The sequence below is a fragment of the Eptatretus burgeri genome, chromosome 3, assembly GCF_056783735.1.
Source record: "Eptatretus burgeri isolate ZD-2024b chromosome 3, Ebu_testis_v1, whole genome shotgun sequence".
Taxonomy (NCBI): domain Eukaryota; kingdom Metazoa; phylum Chordata; class Myxini; order Myxiniformes; family Myxinidae; genus Eptatretus; species Eptatretus burgeri.
Genome location: NC_140963.1, coordinates 131,553,471 through 131,577,042, shown reverse-complemented (window position 1 = coordinate 131,577,042; position 23,572 = coordinate 131,553,471). Strand labels below are relative to the sequence as shown.

Below are 23,572 nucleotides of genomic sequence, written 5' to 3'. Positions count from 1 at the left end.
TTGTAACTGCAATAATAATAATAATAATCATCATCATAATCATCATCATCATCTCAAGTTATCCAAGATATGTTCTTCCGCCAGTTAACAGGACATGTCCTTGGAATAATTTTACGCTTTTGAATGCAGATATCTCAGGTTCTGCTCTACTTGTAGGTGATTATATAAATCCAGCATTACATCGAGATGCATCTGCAACTGTACACTTGTAAATAACTAGAAGGGCACTTGGTAGAGCGCACACCTCCTCCACATAATGCCTGATCCACGAGAACATATCAGGCCCAATACATTTTTGAAATATCATGCTGTACAGGACTATATCATTTTTGGCCCTATTGCTCAATGGCGAAGAATCACTTTGAAAATTAAATAATTCTCGTATCCCGATCCAGATTCGGATTTTGACCAAAATCGAAGCAATTCGTCCTTGTCACACACCTAACCTGTCCACCATGTTTCACCCTAATCCGTCCACAACCTTTTGAGATATCGTGCTATATATTAGTTTATCCCTATCTCTCAATGGTGAAGAATCACTTAAAAATTATCAGATCCGGATCTTCACCAAAATTGAACCATTTCTTCCTTGTCAGACACCTGTCCACCAAGTTTCATCTGAATCCGTCAACAACTTTTTGAGATATCGTGCTATATATCATTTTTGGCCCAATCTATCAATGGTGAAGAATCACTTTAAAATTTCTAGTAGTCGGATCCGGATCCGGATCTTCACCAAAATCTAATCAGTTCGTCCTTGTCACACACCAAGTCTGTCCACAAAATTTCATCCGGATCAGTCGACAACTTTTTGAGATATCCTGTACACAAACAAACAGACAGACAGAAAGGAGTGAAAACAACCTCCTTCACCTTTGGTGGTGGATGTAATAAAGTAGAACGGCATTCGGTGGAGCGCATACCTCTACCAGTCTGAACAGTTTATGTTTTGTATCCCATTGATTGGCCAGATCTGGATCCGGACCTTAACCAAAATATAATCAGCTTGTTTTTGTCACTTACCTAACTCATCCACCAATTTTTTTGTCATAATGCGTTCATAACTTTTTGAAATATTGTTTTGGGCCCTTTCTCCCAATGGTAAAAGATCACCTAAAAAAAATTTAAATTCTCAAATTCAAATCTTCACCAAAATTGAATCAATTCAATCTTGTCATACAGCCAACCTGTCCACCAAGTTTAGTCCGAATCCATCCATAACCTTTTGAGATATCATGCTTACAGACAAACAAACAAACAGACAGACATACAGACGTACAGGGGTGAAAACATAACCTCCCTCCTCCTTTGCTGGCAAAAATAACCATCAGCTGGGTATATCATTCTGCTTTCCTTGTTTCAAAGAAACTTTTAGAACAAACATTAAAGGAGGAAACTCAAGTTTTCCGAGTGAAATAAACTTGAGGAAGAGTCTATTTTGAGATGGTGATGAGAACAAAAGCAGAGAGTTTGAATACTGGAGAGACATTCGAGTTTTTATCAATGAATGTACAGTACTCCAGGTCTAAAGTTCACGACTAGGGGCTGAGTTAATGTTAACACTTAAACCGGATGGATGTATAAAAATGTTCACGATATATCGGAAAGTCCAAAGATGGATCCAGGAGGAAGAGGTCCAAACAAGTCCCACTAGACTGTCACAAAGACAATACCTGCACCACAGGTTCATTCTGACAATTGACCATTATTGCTGGAGAAACACACGTTGAAAAGTAATTCCAATAAAAAAATATATATATAATTATTAGATTAAGTCATAATAATTAATTTTTTTTTTTTGAAATGGGCAGGGTCTGGACCCTTTTGTCTCATCCTCAACTCTTTGCCCCATCCCGGATCCACCTCTGCTCTGTCCACATAAACATTTTGATTCCCTTCCTCCAGATGTTAAGGATATAGAAATGCTCCAGTTCTAATTTAGGGCAAATGTATTGAGGTCAGCTTTCAAAACCTGTGGGAGGAAATCTGGACGTCATCAGACCTGAGAGCTGATGAGTGAGCGGGATGCAGTCTGGAAGTTTTTGTTTCCAAACAGATTGAAATAGTCTCATTGTGTATTGATAGTAAAAAAAAAAAAAAAAAAAAATACACAATGAGAGCCATACCCAATGCAGAGATCATCTACACCTTGAATTGTAGAAAATAACATAACCCTTTTCAAATTTGACAATCCAATGGGAAGGGCATAAGAATTGTAGTGCAGAAAGAGAAGAGCAGACAGCATATTAAATGAAGCCCAACATGTCGATGATTAATTATTCTTGTCAATTAATGAACTTTTAATTATGTACACATCTGTATGTGTGCACACACACACACACACACACACACACACACACACACACACACACACACACACACACACACACACACACACACACACACAAACACACCTGAATAACAAACAGATATCTTCTGTGGATTATTTAATCGATAAGTCGAATTTCTTTGGAATCAAAATCAGAATAAATGAATCAACACACATACATACAAACAAACAAACAAACAAGAATAAGACATTGGGCAGAGCACGATACTTGCAAAATCCATACAACAAATTTGACCTCAAAAATAATTGGTGGTTGAATTCAGTGACTTGATATGCAAATCCTCTTCAAATTTCAAGTTCCATTCATCCATTGGGACCATACTGTGTGCAGAGCGTTGGTGCTGCCTAAGCAGTCTCCTTGGCTAGTGGGTACAATCCTGGATGTGTCACCACTCCGACACAGGATACCAACAAGCTGGCACTCATTTTGCCGACCTCAGAAGGATGACAGGCAGAGTCAACCCCACCTGGTATGAATTCAACTGCCGAGTGGGATTTGAACTGAGAATCCTAGGATCCCAAGCCCAGCACCCCAACCATGAAGCCAACATCCATCCATTGGGACTATACTCTGTACAGAGCAATGGTGCTGCTAAAGCTGTCACCTGGGCTATTGGGCACAATCCTGGATGGGTCACCACTCCGACGCAGGACACTCGAACGGCTCAATCAACCCAAAAAGCTGGTACTCATTTTGCCGACCTCAGAAGGATGACAGGCAGAGTCAACCCCACCTGGTATTAATTCCACAGCCAAGCAGGATTTTAACTCAGGACCCTAGGATCCCAAGACCACCACCCTAACCATTAAGCCAACACCAGACTTAATTTCAAGTTAATGGGATGAAAATTGAGGATTTTAGAAATACCACCTTAGTTGTTGGCCTTGGGCATATATTGACCTTTTGATGTTTGGACCTCAAAATAATTAATGGCTGAATTCAGTGACTTGAAATATAAATCCTCTTCAAATGTCAAATCAATCGGATGAAATTTGAGGATTTTAGAAATCTCACCTAAGTTGTTGACCTTTGTTGGCCTATGATGACCTTTTGACCTCAAAAACAATAGGCTTCTTCCTTATGAGAAACTACCATGTGGTGAAGTTTTTTGAGGAACGGTTTAAAATTGTGACCCGTCGGCGATGAACAGACAGACAGACAGATAGATAGACAGAATAACAAAATCGACTGACCAAGATACAGAGACATGACAGAAATAAATAGACACCTTAAATTTATTCATTTAATCTGTATAACGCAGTTTTACTACGCGATTTGTCCCAATATTCGGCTATTTCTTTGCAGAAATGAGTTCCTGGGTCTTGTACGACAATCAACTATGCCTCGAACGCAGAAAGCACACGAACTGTGCAATTTTCAAAGAGGACGAATTGTTGGCCAATCGGAAGGTGGAGTCAGCCAGCATCAGATAGCTCAGAACCTTGGCATTCCGCTTTCTACGGTCAATCGGGTGATTGTGCATTTCACCAGCGAAGGCAAGGAATCCACAGCTTTCCGTTCTGGTCGACCTGGGCCCTCAGAAAGGTGTCTTTGAGCTGTCAAGCGGTCCATTGAGAAAACTCCCCGTTGCAAGGCAGCAGATGGTGCAGAGGACGTCCAAGTTAGCTCAAGAAATGCCGTGTGGTACCTTGATCAATTGGGATACTAATGTAGAGCAGCTCGGAGAAGACCTCTTCTTAGACCAGCCAACATTCAAAGTAGAAAGAAGTGGGCTGATGAGATGGCCAACAGACCCTTAGTGTTTTGACAAACTGTAATTTTTTTTCAGATGAGTCCCAATTTACTCAATTTACTGACAGCAGACAAGTATGGGTCTGGAGACTTCCCACTCGAGTGTTCTCTTTGAACCGATTGCAACCAACTGTCAAACACGGTGGTTTTTCAGTGATGGTGTGGGGAGCAATCTAGAGTGCTGGCCGGTCAGAGTTTATGGAGTGTGTTGGCAACATCAACACTATGACCCACATTTCTATCCTTGAGGATGGACATCTCCCCGTCTTCTCCACTGGTCAGAAAATCAAAAACAACACTCTGTTCATGGAAGATGGAGCTCCATGCCACACTGCAAAAAAAGACCAAATAATGGCAGGACATAAATGGGATCAAACCATTTCCATGGCCAAGTCAGTCTCCTGACATGAATCCAACAGAACACCTCTGGGCCATATTGGATCGACCTGTGCGGAAAAAAAATCCAGGAAACTAACATCATGGACAGAATTGCTAATCCTTTTGTGTGAAGTCTGGGCGGAAATCCCACAAGAGAAAATTTCGGAACTTGTTAGTTCTATGCCTGGAAGAGTAAAAGCATTGAAATCTGCAAATGGCAAGTCGACCAAATCCTCGTGTATGTATTAAAATGGATCAAATATACTTCAAATGTTCAATTAATAAATTCTTTTAAAACCATGGTGTCTATATACTTCTGTCATGTCTCTGGACTTGAAAAATCTTCGATTTTGCAAGTAACAGATGGATAGAAAGAAAAAAAGAATGTGTAAAAATATATGGCCCTCTCGCATCCGGAACATCGCAAAGGTGAACACTGCAGCATCATGAACAGAAAATCGAACATGTAATCAACACATATGGTACAAGTGGCATCCTTTTTCAGCAGGAATTCTGGGTTGGAAGCGTTTAGCCATTGTCCTTGAGAAAGTGGCATTGCATCCTAACTGAGCAGCCAAGCTCATTATCAAGTTTCTCATCTAGAGGTTCCTCTTGTACTTTGTGTGGATTGCTATCAGGACTACAAGCATCAGTTGGGTAAAAAAAATAATGCACGTCTCATGATGGTATAAATAGCTTGGTCATATCCAAATGATTCAGCACAAACTCCACCACAAATAATGAAGTGCTTTGTTTGAAGGACAGTGCTCTGGTTGTTGAGCCATCAAGTATATTTTGATAGACCTATGGACAACCAGAGTCTTTGGTGTCTTGACTTGGCACAATGCCTGTCGTGTACAAGATGTGCCATTATCAACCATTTTCAGCAGACCTTTTTATACGAGATCTAGGCTCAGGGAAGACTGAGGTACCAGAAGGTAAAAAGGGAATTAACTGAGAGTGGGACAGTAGGACCACATATGGACACAACATAAAAGGGAATGAATGAACAGGAAAATAGGAAAGGGAGAGAGAAGGGAAGGGAGGAAATAGAAACTTGAAAGTACGACGGTTTAGTGAGGTCGGGTTAACGGGGTAGAAAAGATCATGGGCAGGGATGGGTGGGCGGCAATTAGATGGTGCTGCACAGTCTGCTTGAAGTGCTGAGGAGATCAAGGGTGTGATAAACTGCGTCCAGAAGGCAGTTCCATAAATAGGAAGTTCCACAGAAGCTTTCATAAATGGGAAGCTTTCAGCCATTATTCCTCTGAAGGTGAAGGTGAAGCACCCTGACTAGGCAGCCAAATGTGAAGTGACACCCTGACTAGGCAGCCACGCATGAAGTGGCACCCTGGCTCGGCAGCCAAAGAGGAAGTGACACCCGAGCTAGGCAGCCAAGCGTGAAGTGACACCCTGGCTAGGCAGCCAAAGATGAAGTGACACCCAGGCTCGGCAGCCAAGCATGAAGTGACATCCTGGCTCGGCAGTCAAGCGTGAAGTGACACCCTGGCTTGGCAGCCACGCATGAAGTGGCACCCCAGCTAGGCAGCCGAGCATGAACTGACACCCAGGCTCGGCAGCCAAGCATGAAGTGACACCCTGGCTAGACAGCCAAGCATGAACTGACACCCTGGCTAGGCAGCCAAGCATGAACTGACACCCAGGCTCGGCAGCCAAGCATGAAGTGACACCCTGGCTAGACAGCCAAGCATGAACTGACACCCAGGCTCGGCAGCCAAGCATGAAGTGACACCCTGGCTCGGCAGCCAAGCATGAAGTGACACCCTGGCTAGGCAGCCAAGCACGGTGAAAAGTTTCTGATTTAGGAAATTTCAGTGTCTCACACTTCCATGAAGTTCCGTCAGAACAAGAAGTATCAGTCGGGCAAAACCATAACTTCCTACACAACAGTGGAGGTCAAATCTCAAGGAAAATATTGTAAAATGTAAATATTCTTGATGATGGTTAGAACGTGTGGTGATAATTTCGATCAAATTTTCTGCAGTCCAATGCAAGTGGTAGATCCCATGCAAGTGGTAGCATGGCTGGAGGAAATGGAATTTACTCACTAAAAAACAGCTGTTAGCTATTTCATTACTTCCGCCGCCGAAGGTGGATGGAGGTTGTATTTATTAAAACCCCTGTCTGTGAACAAAATATCGCCAAAAGTTGTGGATGGATTTGGACGAAATTTGGTGGAGATCTTGGGTATGTGACAAGGTCGACATCATTAGATTTTGGTGAATATCCGAATCCGAATCCAACAATTTTTAAGTGATTTTTTTATTCACCATTGAGTGATGTCTCAAAAAGTTGTGGACGGATTCAGATGAAACTTGGAAGATAAATTGGTTCGCTGATGAGAACAAATCTATTAAATTTCATTTCAGGTCCGAATCCAGATCCGGCCTATTAGTGCGATACAAAATGTAAACTAATCAGCCTGGCAGAGGTATGCGCTCTACCAAGTGACCCTCTAGTTAAACATTGTTTCTGTATGCACATTATATTGACTTTTTGTTTTCTTCTAAAGTAGACAAGATTCTCTCTGACTTCTTGGGAGACATCATTTCATCATCATGCAACAGCACATTCACCATCAGGTCATCTCACTGGGAATCCTCCGTCGTGCAAAGTCCTTCCTCAGCCCACCTGAGCTCCTGACCACATACAAAGCTTTTGTCCACAACCTGATGGAGTATTGCTCTCCCCTCTGGGCTGGTGCTCCTACCTCCAACTTTCTCGGCTTCACGCTGTGGAAACCAAGGCATTTTGGATCATTGGCATCTCCCGCAATGAGGTTGAATCTTTGGGCCTCTCACTCTATCACCGCAGGTAGGTCGGTGGTCTTTCTGTCTTCTACCGTCTCCTCTCCGGCCTCGACCCCCTGCTCTGTCTGCGATTTGTCCCCACCATATTTCCGCAAGGTGCTCAAGGTCTGCCAACAACCTCCTTCTGGTAAAACTACCAAAATCACAAATCACTGCTCACCTTCACTCTTTTAGTCCTCTTTTTTCCCCACCTTTGAAATAAACTCACTCACTCTGTTCAATCCAATTCTTCCCTCCAGGCCTTCAAAACAACTGTTCACCACCATCTCTTATCATCCCCCATCCAAATCCTCGATCTTTTCTACCCCCGTTTATCCACCCCAAACCCACCTCCTTCAAATTCCCTGTTTTCCTTCCTGAAAGTTCCTGTAATGTCCATCCTGCATACCCCGTGTTCCCAGTCTCATCCTTCTCCCTTCCACAGATCTCCTGATGTCCTTGTTCCCCACTGTTTTGTCCTTCCCACTCCCATCCCTCTTGTCTCATGCCCCCTTGCTGTGCGTTGTGTGTTAGCTCTTATACGAGCCTCGACAAGGTATACAAAAAAAAAAACTCAGATTATACAAATATGATCTTTTGGAAAGACTGTCCCATGACCTGGAGGGTGGCGTGCTCCACCAAGATGGAGGAGATACAGTGGTCTTGGGAATGGCTGAGGTCAAGGAACATTTGTACAATTAATAATCCTTAAAAAATGGTGACTGGCAAGAAAATATTGCTTGATTTGAAAGGATGGAGAACATTTTATGATAGGTTGTGTAAAACAGTAAAAAATGACAATTGACAAATAGAATTTTCTTGAATAAAAGAAAGACATGGATCCAGATCCACCATGTGCATTTTGCATACTTCGTCGAGGCTCGTGAAAGAGTTTGAGTGGGATGGAATGGAAAGGGGGAAACACCAATAGCAGATAAGAACCGAGAGTGAGATTGATATGAAGGGGAGGGGAAGAAGGACACATGGGGTGAACAAGCTGCACACAAGCTGAATGAAACACAACAAGAAGACGAAGGTGAAAGTGGCGATGAAACAGGAAAGGAACAAACCAACGATAACTAACAAACAAAAAGGGGTGAGGGAGAGTGGGTAGAATCAAGGTAATCTGGAAAGGGGGAATGCTTGGGAATGGGGCTATTTGGGGTGGAAGAGATCATGAGTATGGATGGAGTTGTGAGGTCGTGGTGTAAAGGTGTCTTGAAGCAAGACCAAAAAGGAGGGGGTACAATACAGAGAGGCCACCAACCTGTCTGGAATGAGAGTGTAACAGGCCAAGACACTCAGCTCTGTTGCGGGAGATCCCAAAGATTTTGAGGGCCTTGCTTTCCACGGCATCAAGAGGGGCATGGTGTGAAGCAGGAGCACTGGGCAAAATAAGAGAGCAGTACTCCATCAAGCTGCGAATGAAGGCCTTGTAGGTTGTTAAAAGTTCGGTTTGGTCAAGGAAAAACCCTGCACGCCACAAGACGCTCAGTCTGTGGCTGGCTGTCAGAATACCCAGCATTCACCAATATTCCGTTGACATACATGATACACACAGTATTGTTTCTTGTCTCGCTCAGATGTAGAGACCACATTCTCTTCCGAATCCTACTATATTCTTTATCACAGCCACTGCGTCCATGTCAACAATCAAATGAAAAATAACTCACAGAGCGACACTTGGTGAAGCGGAACGGCACACTGTAGAGCGCATACCTCCGCCAGGCTGAACAATTTACATTTTGTATCCCACTGATAGGTCGGATCTGAATCCAGACCTTAACCAAAAATCGAATCGGCTTGTTCTCGTCACCGACCCAACTCATCAACTTTTAGTTTCGTCAGAACTCGTCCACAGATCTTTGACATATCATGCGACAGTAAATATCGTTTTTAGCCCAAACTTTCAATGGCGAAGAATCACTTCAAAAATTCTGGAATCTGGATTTGAATCTTCACCAATATCGAATCAATCCTTCCTTGTCACACACCCGACCTGTCCACCAGGTTTGGTCCAAATCCATCACAACTTTTTGAGATATCGTGGTATATATCGTTTTTGGCCCGATCTATCAATGATGAAAAAAATCACAAACAATTCCAGAAGTCGGATCCGGATGTTCATGAAAATCTAATCCGTTCCTCCTTGTCACACACCAAACCTGTCCACAAAATTTCATCCGGATCCGTCCACAACTTTTTGAGATATCCTGCACACAGACAGACAAACAAACAAACAAACAGACAGAAAGGGGTGAAAACATATCCTCCTTCACCTTCGGTGGCAGAGGTAACAAGCCAATTCGATTTGGGTTCAGGTCTGGTTTCAGATCCGACCTATCAGTAGGATACAAAATGTAAACTGTTCAACCTGGCGGAGGTATGTGCTCTGGAGGTATGCACTCGAGAGGTATGTGCTCTACCGAATGTCTAGATATCTTTTTGAATCAGGTTCTACAGCTACATAAATCACACACATCAGCGTTTTACACGTTTTGCTTCAAAACAAGTATTTCATAAAAATGGAGCCTTATCGTTATTATTTAATTCGCAAGGGAGAGTGGTGGATAAATGAGATAAAATAAGAAATTTCACCAAAGGGAGGAAAGGTGGGAGGATTGGGCAGGAAATGAGGATATTTCACACTTGGTGACATTTATGATATCGGTGTAAAAGGGAGGAGGTTGTAAGAGAACAGCAGTAATGGGAAGGGAGATCTACCGTGCATCAAGGTAGCTTGGGTGGTGAGGGTGGGGGTCAAGAGATGAAAAGACCACAGTTTTGCGTACGTATTATGTAGATTACCGCTCATGATTGATCCCACATTTTGTATACTTCTTTGAGAAATCTTCACTGCTGTGTAGCATCAGAGTATTATGTGTTATGGTCAAGTGCATATTAAGCAGAATTTAGGTTTGCAAAAGGTGAAGGTGTGTTACTCAGAGCACGTGATGCAAGCACACACTGCTCCACTGGCAAGATGTGTGTCCAAACTACTATGTTAGTTTTGTGTTAATATGCGCACATCGTGGAGCAGCGAATGGGTTCATGGTATAAAAGTGCTTGTGAAACATTGTCTGCCAGGCATACACTGTCAGAATACCCAGGAGAAACCAAACTCAAGGCAAAACTCGGTGCTGTTATTAATCAGGAAAGTGATAATGTGCGGATTTTCTTTCAAAGCCATGGCAGAAGTTATCTCTGGGTCCTGGGATGGTATACGTCCCAGCATTGCGTGCCGTATGTTCAGTTGTCATGACAAATGGGAGCGGTCAACCGGCGGTTCTGGGTCACCGGTGAGCAGGGGAAAGGGAATTCGAGAGTGGGGGTTGGTTAGGTGGATGAGTCAGGGCAGCAGTGGGGTGAAGGAGTGCTGGAGGGAGGGGACTCTGATTTTAAACCTGTAGGTGTGAAGGGAGTGATGGTGCTGCTGGCCTCGCATAAATATATATATTATATATATATATATATATATATATATATATATATATATATACACATAATATATATATATATATATATATATATATATATCTTATATATTATTTCCGAGTTTGTGGTTTCGTGTCGCGCTATCTTCGACTTTGTTCTGCGCTCGAGTAACGTGATATTCAGCTTACATTATCTCAAAGACCATATGAGGTGCATGGTACAAAAAAGTAAATAAACCAATGTCACCCGCAGGGTGACCTGTATCTTGCCAAAAGGTGACCACGTGTGACTTCTTTAAGGTCACACTGAGGTGAACAGAGCTCCTATCCACCAGGAGCGACTCCTTGAGGAATATCTGCCTACGAGAGATTCCGATGAGAATCGTTCTACAGAGTAACCATGAAAAATATGCGTTTGCCTCATAACGTCACCAAATGACGTCATAATGTCTCAAGCTTGACATATCTAGAAAGCACTCATCGAGGTGTTCAATTTGAGGTACTACACGATATGGTTCCTAAAACTTGAAAATTTGACCTTGGGGTCAAATATGTTTGACCTCAGGCGTTAACCATGAAGGTCAAGGCCAATCGCCACCAAAAATTAATCAGCTGAGAGCCAGGCCATGAACTATATTCCCATGAAGTTTGAAGACGATCCGATCAAAATTACTCAAAAAATAAGGGTTTCGTCGACTCCCCTGATTTGCGACAAAGTGACCTTGACCTTCAAAATTTTATGCGCTGAAAGGGACCTCTATAGGCCTCTGATATGCGAAGTTACAAAAATTTTCAATGATAACTGTGCTCTGCAGAATTTTTTATATGTGATTACAGACAAACAAACAAGCAAACAAACAAACAAACAAAAAAAAAACCATACAAGCTGACTAACGTCCCAGCATTGCGTGCCGTCCCAGCGTCCCAGCATTACAAGCTAATAAAATAGTTCTGAAACAATGAAATCATATTCCACTTACTGCATTAAAGTAAAATTACTACTGATACTCTGCATCAGTTCCTTTCTCAAACACACCCACCCCAACATGTCGCGCAGAGCGCGGGTTATGCTAGTTTATATATATTTCTCAGAGGTAAAGCAGTGATCACCAATGAGCTTCCTTGACTGGATTAAATTGCTGACCCAACTATAAAGAGTCATCTTGCACGGTATTTTAGCGTGGAAGAAAAGATGTCCGGGACGTTCGGATTCAGAGTCCTTAATTAAACCGCAACGGTAAAAGCTCTCCAAAGCCCCTTCCAGGAAACCCCTTTAAACCAAAGCTTAAGCATACTTACATGTTACAAAATCCGAGGCAAAATGATGTCACTGCGGTCCTCCCCCTCAAAGTACATCAATCAAATGGAAGGTACAAACAAAATACAATACAATGCAGGAGAAGATGTGTTTACTGTCCAAGTTAAAAACAAATAATTTTTCTTTCAATGTCACATCAAGCAGAGATGGTCAACTAGCAAAATGTACTCTCATAAATATCGTGCTGGGAAGTGTACATAATGCCCAGAGCACGTCGTGTATGACGATAAGGGTATTGTTGTAGTCGGTGTTGACCCATTGGTCGGTGGGAGGGTCGGCTCTGGAGCTGCGTCAAAGAAAAGTTGACTTCAAGCGATCTATGGAGACTGTATCATGACCACCATTAATACCGAGTATGAAGGTCTTATCGGAGCGTTGTAGAACTTTGTAAGGTTCATCATAAGGTTTCTGCAAAAGTTTCTGGACAGCATCACACCGTATGAATAAGTGGGTGCACGTCGAAAATTGTTGGGGAATAAAAGCCAGGTGTGATGAAGGCATAACGTGTGGCATCGCCCAAAGGACCTGCACGGCCGAACAAAGTTGGTTGGCATAGTTGATGTCATCGGACGTTGAGAAGAATTCCAATAGGAGACGAAGAGGTGCACCGTACACTAGCTCTGCAGTGGAGGAACCAAGGTCATCTCTTGGAGCAGCTTGTGTAGCAAGCAGAAACAAAGGTATGATGTCCACCCAGTTGGTGGAGCGTCATGCGCTTTCAGGGAAAACGTTAGTTGGCGGTGAAATGCTCCACCATACCCTTCGCTGCTGGATGGTAGGTGGTGATTCTCACATGGTCGGTAGCCAGGAGTTGAGTCAGATAATGAATTCGAGCCGATTCAAACTGGCTTCCATGATCTGTAGTGATGGTTGATGGAACACCAAAATGTGTGATCCAGGTGTGAATAAAAGCCCTGGCCATGGGAGGTGCAGTGATGTCAGCTATCGGTGTAGCCTTCAGCCAATGGGTGAAGCGGTTAACACAAATCAGTAAATAGCTGCGCCCATTTGAAGGTGATAGAGGACTGACAAGATCCACACAGATGTTGTTGAAATGCCTATCTGGTGTTGAAAAGCTACCGAGTGGTGTGACAGTATGATGTTGAATCTTGGAGCATTGACAATGAAGACATTGCTTGGCCCAATGGCGTACATCAGCGATGATGCATGACCAGACATAGCGCAAGGTGATGAGTCGCTGGGTTGCTGGAATACCTGGATGTGCAAGTGAGTGAAAAGTGTCGAAGACTGTACAAGAGAATGCCACAGAAATGAAAGGGCATGACTGTCCCATCGATACATCACACATGAGGGTAGTGTTTGTTCCTGGATGTGATACCTCGCGAAATGTAAGTGAACCGGTTGCAGATTGAAGACGATGGAGCTCCCTGTCCTCCCACTATGTTGCCACAATTGCATTAAAATTGATGGTCTGTTTGTTGATGGAAGACAATGCCAATACCTCGATACGTGAGAGAACGTCGGCCGCAGAGTTCACAATTGCTTTGATGTTCCAGATGTCGGTGGTGAATTATGGGATATCACTGAGTTGACGAAGTGTGCGAGGAGAGTGAGAGTCCGAAAGGGTGGATAGAGCGAAAGTTAAGGGTTTGTGGTCAGTCAGGACAAATAATTGTCTGGCCCCTAAAAAGTGGCAGAAGTGCTTGATGGCGAGGTATACAGCGAGGTATACAGCAATTCCCAATCAAAGGCGCTGTACTTGCGCTCTGTTGGTTTCAGCATTTTAGAGAAAAAGGCCAGTGGACTCCAGTCGGCATTGATGAACTGGTGAAGGGCCTCACCCGCTGCGGCCTCAGATGCATCTATTAGGCATGTTGGCACTTCTGGCTGCGGATGAATCAGGAGAGAGGCATTGGCCAGTGCATATGTGATTGTGTGGAAGGTTCCTTGAGTGGGCGGATGCCTGAGCGGTTAACACAGTGGCTGAGGATATTCAACTCCGGAACATTGAATATGCACTTTGTGGGATTGATGACAATGCTGAAGTCCTGCAAACGAGTGAAGAGGAGACATAGGTGTTTCCTGATGTTTTCCTGCGGTTGCACTGGTGATTAAAATATCGTCTATATATATGTAGCAGAAGTGTAATCCAAGGAGTACCTGATCGATAAAATGTTGAAAGGTTCGTGTGGCATTGCGTCGGCAGAACAGCATCCAAAGGAATTTGAACAGGCTGAAATGCATGGTGACTGCTGTCTTCAGGATGTCATCTGGATCCACAGGAATATGATGGTATCCACAAACGAGGTCGACCTTGGACAAGATTGTAATGCCATGGAGTGTAGCGGTAAAATCCTGAATGTGTGGAATGTAGTAAGGATCTGGAAAAGTCGTGTTGTTTAAGGACCGGTAATCCCCACGAAGATGCCAATCCCCAGGTATCTTTTTGGATACCATGTGCAGTGGTGAAGCACAACTGCTGGAGAATGGTCTGATGATCCCACGTTGTAACATCTAGTCAAACTCCTGGTGGGTGATACATAATTTCTCAGGTGTTAGTTGGCAAGAAACATATGAAAACAGAAGGTCCCGTGGTCTGCCTGATCTGCGTGATCTAGTGTTTGATGAGCTGGATTGTCACCAATGGGAGCATTATGGAATGGATGTCATAAAGTACTTTCTGAAAAGGTCGAGTGGGCATGGATCGAAGACACGTGATATTTAGCAACGAAACAGTGGATGCTTTACCGAGAACACCAAGCTGTGTTGAGACATCCAATAGACGGTGATCTTTGACATCTACGAGGTGAGAGAAATGACACAAAAGAATTCCACACCAAGGATAGAGCATCTGGTGTCAGCAATTATAAACACTCATGTAAATCCATCCATCCATATATCGTGACAATACTCTGGACAGAGCGTCGGTGCTGCCGAAGCAGTCTCCTGGGCTATTGGGCACAATCCTCGACGGGAATTTGAACAATCCTTGCCACTCCAACACAGGATATTCAAATGGCTCAATCATCCCAGCAAGCTGGTACTCACTTTGCCGACCTCGGAAGGATGACAGGCAGAGTCAACCCCACCTGGTATTAATTCAACGGAAGAGAGGGGGATTTGAACTCGGGGCCTGAGGATGCCAGGCCCACCACCCTAACCATTAAGCCAACACAAAAATGAGCAAGTAAACCCAAATCAAGCTGGAAGATGCATTCTCCAAAAGAAGGAAGGGCACTGTTGCTAACGGCGTGTAATGAATGTTCGTATCGATTTTCCCGTTCAGCGGCAGATGGTGGCAAAATGCTAACCTCTGCCCCTGTATCCATAAGAAAATAAAGTCCGCTAGTACAATCCACAAGGAAGAGAAGGTGACTGATGTATGGCCCAGGTGAACTCGTCGCCATGAGTTGTGGGCCTCATTTCCCTCCGGCCGCTCCGAGCAACACATGACGCATGGCCCAGGTGAACTCATCGCCATTAGTTGTGGGCCTCATTTCCCTGCGGCCGCTACAAGCAACGGTGCCCCACACTGATGAGCATAAGCACTGACGGTCATGTGGTACCAACACTAATCTGGAGTGTTCACAGAAGGTGAAGGTGAATGGAAGCGTGAGCTACGGCATTTCTCTTGAGGTACGGGGTATGGGGTACATAGATATGGGCATGACTGGTGTTGCACAGTATGGATGGAGCTCCAGGCCAAGCTTCTTAAGGTCCGCCATGTCAGGTTGTAGCTGTGCAATGTGCTGTGATGGAGATGTCACCCTAGCCACGGTTGGTGTAATGGTGTCAATGAGGTGATCACTGAGATCTGCAGCGGCGGGTCATGCCAGCTCTGCGTTAACCACAAGTATAATGCCAACGTGTGGTGGTAAATGTTGTAAGAACAACTCAGGAAGGAGCGACTGGTCGAAGGTGGCCTGGTGGTCACCGAGAAGCTGCTGCATATGACGCAGTAGTTGCTATGGGTCTTCAGTTTTTCAAATCCTCGGTTGTAAGAAGTTGATGAAAGTGGTGGTGCTCAGAGGAAGTTTATGAATGTAATCTTCAAAATCATGTAAGGGTTGTTCATTGGAGGTTGTGGTAAAATATGTCTCACCTCCATCACATACTCGAGTGACAAAGAGCCAACAATGTATCTGAACCGTATCAACTGGGTAGTTATGTCTCGGGTGTTGAATTGGGGTTCTTCACTTCCGGTTCTTGGTTTGGAGTGTCGGCAGGTTCTCTCAGGGGTCTCTGCAGACATTCTCAAAGTTAAGTGTCTGGTCGATTTTTGACCTGTTCACCTGTTTATTTTCTCACCTACATGTCACTGCATGTTCCAAGTTCGGTTTTATTTCAAAAATCCTGCTATTTTGTGAGTTTTCGTCGACCTTGTCTTCGCAGGTCCCTTGAGGCCTATCCATCCTTCCCCTCCAGGTGTACGATCGTTTTTATTTGTATTCTCTCCCTATTACCTAAAATTCCTATTTTCACCACTTTCCCAATGTCCCCCATCCCCTCCTAACAAAACACTGTTTCTTGTCTTAAATTAAAGGGAAATAAATGTGACAGAAGACACAGGACAGAATAGCCAATTATATAACAGCACGATGTCGCCGCGCTGTAAAAAAAAAAAAAAAAAAAAAGCAACTACCTTCCTCCCTGCATATCCACGAATGCCGATCCCTCTTCTTCTTCTTCTTCTTCATCTGCATCTTCTTCTTCTTCTTCATCTCCATCTTCTTCTTCTTCATCTCCCTCTTCTTCTTCTTCCTCCTGCCGGCACACCATCTTTCTTCCATTTGAGCTGATTCACTCTCTCCGTTACCTACACAATTTGTTCCTACAACCACACATTTCCCAATCTTACCCAATCCTCAAAAATCCATCAAAAATTAATAATCTTCCTTGTATCCTTTCTATCGACACATCTCCTGTAACCACGTGTCTCTCTCCACTCTTCCTGATCGTTTTCATCGACCCATCAGCTTCACTCTGCGTTTACCGTTCCAAATTTACCACACACCTCCACGATTTTACCTCAACCTTCCCTTTTCCGGATGTTACGCAACCCTTATTTAAAATAAATAAATAAATGAGCCACTTTTGACGATACACCTCCTATAGTCACGTGCTTCTCCCATAACCACGCAATCTGTTTCCACCCTCTGCGATTACCGTTCCAAATTCACCACACGCCTCCACGATTTTACTTCAACCTTCCTTTTTCCGAATGTTACGCAATCCTTATTTAAAATAAATAAGTTTTAAAATCCACTTTTGACTATACACCTCCCATAGTCAAGTGCTTCTCCCGTAACCACGCGATCTGTTTCCACCCTCTGCGATTACCGTTCCAAATTCACCACACGCCTCCACGATTTTACTTCAACCTTCCCTTTTCCGGATGTTACGCAATCCTTATTTAAAATAAATAAATAAATCCACTTTTGACGATACACCTCCCGAAACCACGTGCTTTTCCTGAAACCACACGATCTGTTTCCACCCCCTGCGATTACCGATCCAAATTCACCTCACGATTTTTTCAACAATCTTTCTATTACCAAATCTAATGAAAACTCTCTAAAAAATAAAAAAAAACGATCTCTTATAATGCTTCATCTTCCTCTTTCACACGTGTGGTTCTCTTTACTGTATCACCATTCTTCTTCTACTTCAACAGACTGCTCTCAATTCGACCTTTCCTTCATACCTTGCCCAAAAAATCCAACTGTTACAGCGTTTCTTCTCTCCATTCTCTGAATTCGCCTTAATTGCATCCATCAAGAAATGTCTTTAATCGCATCTCTGACCTAAAAATAAAAATAACCCCAGTTTGCTATGAATGTTCGCTTTCCATCAACCATTCTTTTTTTCCAACTTCAGTGCCAATTCACGCCTCTCATCCCTCACTCTCAAAGCAACCATCCCACTCTTCTCCCTCCAAGCCTCCCTCTCACCTCTCTCAAAAACTCGCCCTCACCCTTCTACCTCAACTCTCCTCTCTCACCCTTCCCCCTCCAATCTCCTCTCTCATCCTTCTCCCTCCAATCTCCCCTCTCATCCTTCTCCCTCAACTCTCCCCTCTTACCCTTCTCCCTCCAATGTCCCCCTTTATTCCCCCTTCTCAAAGTTGCCCCCCTCACATCCAAAAATCTGCCACCTTCCTCTGCCCTCTATTTTCCATCTTATCCCTCCCCCTCCTCGAATTTTCAACTTCCCTCTGCCTTTCCCTTATTACTCCCCACTGTGCCTCATCCCATCACCACTGAGCCTTTTCTCCCACTCATCCGGCCCTTTCCCCGAACTCCTCTGCAATCCCCCACACTCTGTCAACAACTCTTCCTACTCCCCTCCCTCACCCCTCCCTTTTCCTACTATCCCCTTCCCCTCCCCTCCCATGCACCCAAAGCCTCCTCCCCTCCATCTTCCCTAACATTGTGGAACTCAAGCAACCGGGGCTTTCACTCAAACCTGACAGATCTTCTTCATCCAGGTTGCCACTGACAAGCCAGACATAATCTGCCGAACAGAAACTTTCCTCCCTCAAAACGTCTCTGACTCTCAAGTATCTCTCCCTGGTTATTCCCTCCTCCAGTATGACAGACCTGAGCTTTGTCCTGGTGGAGGAGTTGCTCTCTTCATCAAAGACTCTATTCTTCACTCTCCATGCACTGCCCTCACTCCCCCACACCTACAGGAATACCTCTGGCTGAGGGTTCCCTCCACTCCTACCTCATGTTTACATGTGTTGGACTGTCCACCAAACAGTGATGACTCCATTTACACCTCACTATCCAAAAACATGGACCAACTTCTAACTTCTCATCCAAACTCTCTTCCTCAGATGTGGTGACTTCAATTGTCATCATGCCAGTTGGCTAGGTGTGGGTACCTCTCTCACCTGTCATGGCATTTCAGCAAAAGACTTCTGCATCTCAATGGGACTGACTCAATCGCTCAACTTCCCGAACCGGATCTCAACCAATGGTACTCCATCTCTTCTGGATCTGATTTTGACAAATTTCCCTGAAAATATCTGCTGTTCTTCCTTCGCTCCAATCAGTTCTTCTGACCACGTCCTTGTCAAAGTGGACATCTCTTTGGCTGTTATCAGAGAACCACCTCAGCGCTGTCGAGTCTGGCATTTCACTCAAGCCAACTGGCAGGGTCTCCAAGCAGCCATCAAACATCTAGACTGGTCTCCCATTGCTACTTCCTCCAAAATCAACTCATCCTGGGAATTCTTTCAAAGAAACTTGGTCTACCTCATGCACAGATTTATCCCCTCTCGTCTTCAGTTGTCCTACCCTTCCTCCCCCCTTGGTTCACTGATGCTTATGGTGAGGCAGTTGGCCTGAAACAACTTGAAAGCAAGCCCAACTGAAGGTAATTTCAGTTCCTTCCGTAAAGCTCAGAACAAGTGTGTATCTACACTCAGGAGAGCCAGAAAACAACATCTTTCTAATCTCAAGTCTGAACTCTCAAACCTCTCTCCCTCCTCCAAATCCTGGTGGCGTCTAATCAAATCTGTTTCTGGTGTATGTTCCCCATCCATCCCCTCCCTTACCTCAAATGGCCGCACTGCTGATACCACATGTGAAAAGGCTGAATGCCGAAACTTGGTGTTTGCATCGAAGTCTTGTGTCTGAAACCCATTGCTTTCTGTACCCACCTTACCCAGTTGCACCCAACTGTACCTGGACTCTGTGTCGTTTTCTTCTGACAAAGTGGAGAGCTTGCTGTCAAACCTCAATTCAGATTCTGCAACCGGTCCAGAGGGCATTAGCCCACGTGTCCTAAAAACCTGCCTCTCTCTCTCTCTCTCTCTCTCTCTCTCTCTCTCTCTCTCTCTCTCTCTCTCTCTCTCTCTCTCTCTCTCTCTCTCTCTCTCTCTCTCTCTCTCTCTCTCTCTCTCTCTCTCTCTCTCTCTCTCTCTCTCTCTCTCTCTCTCTCTCTCTCTCTCTCTCTCTCTCTCTCTCTCTCTCTCTCTCTCTCTCTCTCTCTCTCTCTCTCTCTCTCTCTCTCTCTCTCTCTCTCTCTCTCTCTCTCTCTCTCTCTCTCTCTCTCTCTCTCTCTCTCTCTCTCTCTCTCTCTCTCTCTCTCTCTCTCTCTCTCTCTCTCTCTCTCTCTCTCTCTCTCTCTCTCTCTCTCTCTCTCTCTCTCTCTCTCTCTCTCTCTCTCTGTTCTATTCAACCTCTCATTTGCTCAAGGTCATCTGTCATCTGCTTGGAAATCCGCAAACATTACTGCCCTGCGCAAATAATGTGCAAAAACAGATCCCTGCAACTACAGACTACTCAGCCTTCTCCAAATCATCAGCAAGGTTATGGAATCCATCATTGCTTCAGACATTAAATCCTTCCTCTTATCCAATGGCTTGATTTCCGATCATCAATTTGGATTCATACCAGGTCACTCTCCCCTGGATATGTTGCTTCTGCTCTCCCAACAATGGATGGAGGTGCTCAATGCCGGATATGAAATCAGAGCCAGATCCCTTGACATATCGCGTGCTTTTGACACAGTCTGGCACCTGCCCTGCTCACCAAGCTCTCTTCCTATGGTACCCAAGGCCATCTCCACTCATAGCTCGCTGACTTTCTCTCCTGTCGCAGCCAACGTGTGGCCCAAAATGGAGTTCTTTCATCATCTCTTTCTGTCCAGGCTGGAGTTCCTCAAGGTAGCGTTCTGGGCCTTGTTCTTTTTCTGGTTTTCATCAACGATCTCTCCGACTCTGGAAAATCCTCTTTATCTCTTTGGTGATGACTCCACCCTCTGCCGTACGATGTCATCCATCAGACCGGCAAGCAGCAGCTTCTTCGCTTACTGCAGATCTAGGTAAAATCACAAACTGCTCCAACACGTGGAACATGTCTTTCAATCCGGACAAATCTCACACTCTCACTTTGTCTCTCCGAAAGGACTGTTTGGAACCCCCCCAATCGACTTTCTCAACAATCCTCTGGAAGAAGTCCTTTTTTTTCAAGCCCCTGGGTCTCAATATCTGCCATGATCTCTCCTGGGAAAGCCACATTTCAAACCTCGCCTCCAAAGCCAGTCGCCGACTGGGAATCCTCCGTCGTGCAAAGTCCTTCCTCGGCCCACCTGAGCTCCTGACCACATACAAAGCTTTCGTACGCAGCCTGATGGAGTACTGTTCCCCCCTCTGGGCTGGTACTCCTGCCTCTCACCTTTCTAGGCTTCACGCAGTGGAAACCAAGGCATTTTGGATCATTAGTATATCCCACGATGAGGCTGAGTTTTTGGGCCTCTCACTCTCTCACCGCAGGCAGTTTGGTGGTCTTTCTGTCTTCTGCCATCTCCTCTCTGGTCTCACCCCCCTGCTCTGTCTGCGATTTGTCCCCACCATATTTCCGGTGGACACTCAAGGTCTGCCAACAACCCCCTTCTGATAAAAGTACCAAGATCACAAATCACTGCTCACCCTCACTCTTTCATTTCTCTTCTTTTCTCACCTTTGGAATAAACCCCCTCACTCTGTTCAATCCCATTTTTCCCTCCAGGCCTTCAAAACTGCTGTTCTCCATCTCTTATCGTCCCCCATCCAAATCCTCGATCTTTTCTACCTCCATTAATCCATCCCAAACCCAACTCCTTCAAATTCCCTGCTTTCCTTCCTGAAAGTCCCTGTAGTGTCCATCTTGTATATCCCATGTTCCCCACCCCATCCCTCTCCCTTCCACAGATCTCCTAATGTCTCTGTTCCTCACTGTTTTGTCTTTCCTACGCCGCTCTTGTCTCATTCCCTCCTTGCTGTGCGTTGTGTGTTCGCTCTCACACGACCCTTGACAATGTATGCAAAAAAAACCAAAAACACACAGCTACGGGTCATTATGCTGGAATGGTGGAAACTTTATCGAAACCACTGCCACTGATGAAGCTGGTTGAGCGACCAAAAAGTGCACGACTGGCTGTTCATTCCCAGTGACTGGTTGTACGCTTGCAACTCCTTGTACGTCCATTTGGATCACGTCAGGGTCACCAATTTAGCATGAAAGAAAAGACGTCCAGATTCGGAGTCAATTATTTTATAAACCACGGTAAAAGCTCTCCAAAACACTGCAGGTAAACCCCAGAAACAAAGCGAAAGCGTATTCACATATTATCAAACCAAAGGTAAAATGATGCATTACCACATAGCCATCGATGAAAGCCTTGTAAAACCTAAACATCCATTCATTCAGAGTACAGCAGGCCTTCCCTAAAACTCGGGTACCTCTCTTTATCGCGGTTGAATCATCGCGGTAAAATGTGCCGATCGCGGAACGGGTCCCTCTCTTTATCGCGGTTAAATCATTGCGGTAAAATGTGCCGATCGCGGCACGGGTCCCTCTCTTTATCGCGGTTAAATCATTGCGGTAAAATGTGCCGATCGCGGCACGGGTCCCTCTCTTTATCGCGGTTGAAGCATCACGGTAAAATGTGCCTATGCGGCACGGGTCCCTCTCTTTATCGTGGTTGAATCATCGCGGTAAAATGTGCCGATTGCAGCACGGTAACAAATGTACTTCTGAGGTGAATATGTACAAATTATACTTAGATGATGTGTACAAATGTACTTCTGAGGTAAATATGTACAAATTATACTTAGATGATGTGTACAAATCTACTTCTGAGGTGAATATGTACAAATTATACTTAGATGATGTGTACAAATGTACTTCTGAGGTAAATATGTACAAATTATACTTAGATGATGTGTACAAATGTACTTCTGAGGTGAATATGTACAAATTATACTTAGATGATGTGTACAAATGTACTTCTGAGGTAAATATGTACAAATTATACTTAGATGATGTGTACAAATGTACTTCTGAGGTAAATATGTACAAATTATACTTGGATGATGTGTACAAATGTACTTCTGAGGTGAATATGTACAAATTATACTTGGATGATGTGTACAAATGTACTTCTGAGGTAAATATGTACAAATTATACTTAGATTATGTGTACGAATGTACTTCTGAGGTAAATATGTACAAATTATACTTAGATGATGTGTACAAATGTACTTCTGAGGTGAATATGTACAAATTGTACTTAGATGATGTGTACAAATGTACTTCTGAGGTGAATATGTACATATTATACTTAGATGATGTGTACAAATGTACTTCTGAGGTGAATATGTACAAATTATACTTAGATGATGTGTACAAATGTACTTCTGAGGTAAATATGTACAAATTATACTGAGATGATGTGTACAAATGTACTTCTGAGGTAAATATGTACAAATTATACTTAGATGATGTGTACAAATGTACTTCTGAGGTAAATATGTACAAATTATACTTAGATGATGTGTACAAATGTACTTCTGAGGTAAATATGTACAAATTATACTTAGATGATGTGTACAAATATACTTCTGAGGTAAATATGTACAAATTATACTTAGATGATGTGTACAAATGTACTTCTGAGGTAAATATGTACATATTATACTTAGATGATGTGTACAAATGTACTTCTGAGGTGAATATGTACAAATTATACTTAGATGATGTGTACAAATGTACTTCTGAGGTAAATATGTACAAATTA

General features: G+C 43.9%; 1 long non-coding RNA gene across 2 annotated transcripts in view; it reads right to left on the bottom strand.

Moving 5' to 3' along the window:
- The window catches only part of LOC147030991 (uncharacterized), a 62,241-nt gene extending 45,471 nt beyond the window's left edge, over positions 1–16,770 (bottom strand). For both annotated transcript variants that reach the window (XR_015055829.1, XR_015055828.1), the window contains exon 1: positions 16,647–16,770. This is a non-coding gene — a long non-coding RNA (uncharacterized LOC147030991). The remainder of the gene's footprint in view (positions 1–16,646) is intronic.
- Between the last annotated feature and the right edge of the window lie 6,802 nt (positions 16,771–23,572).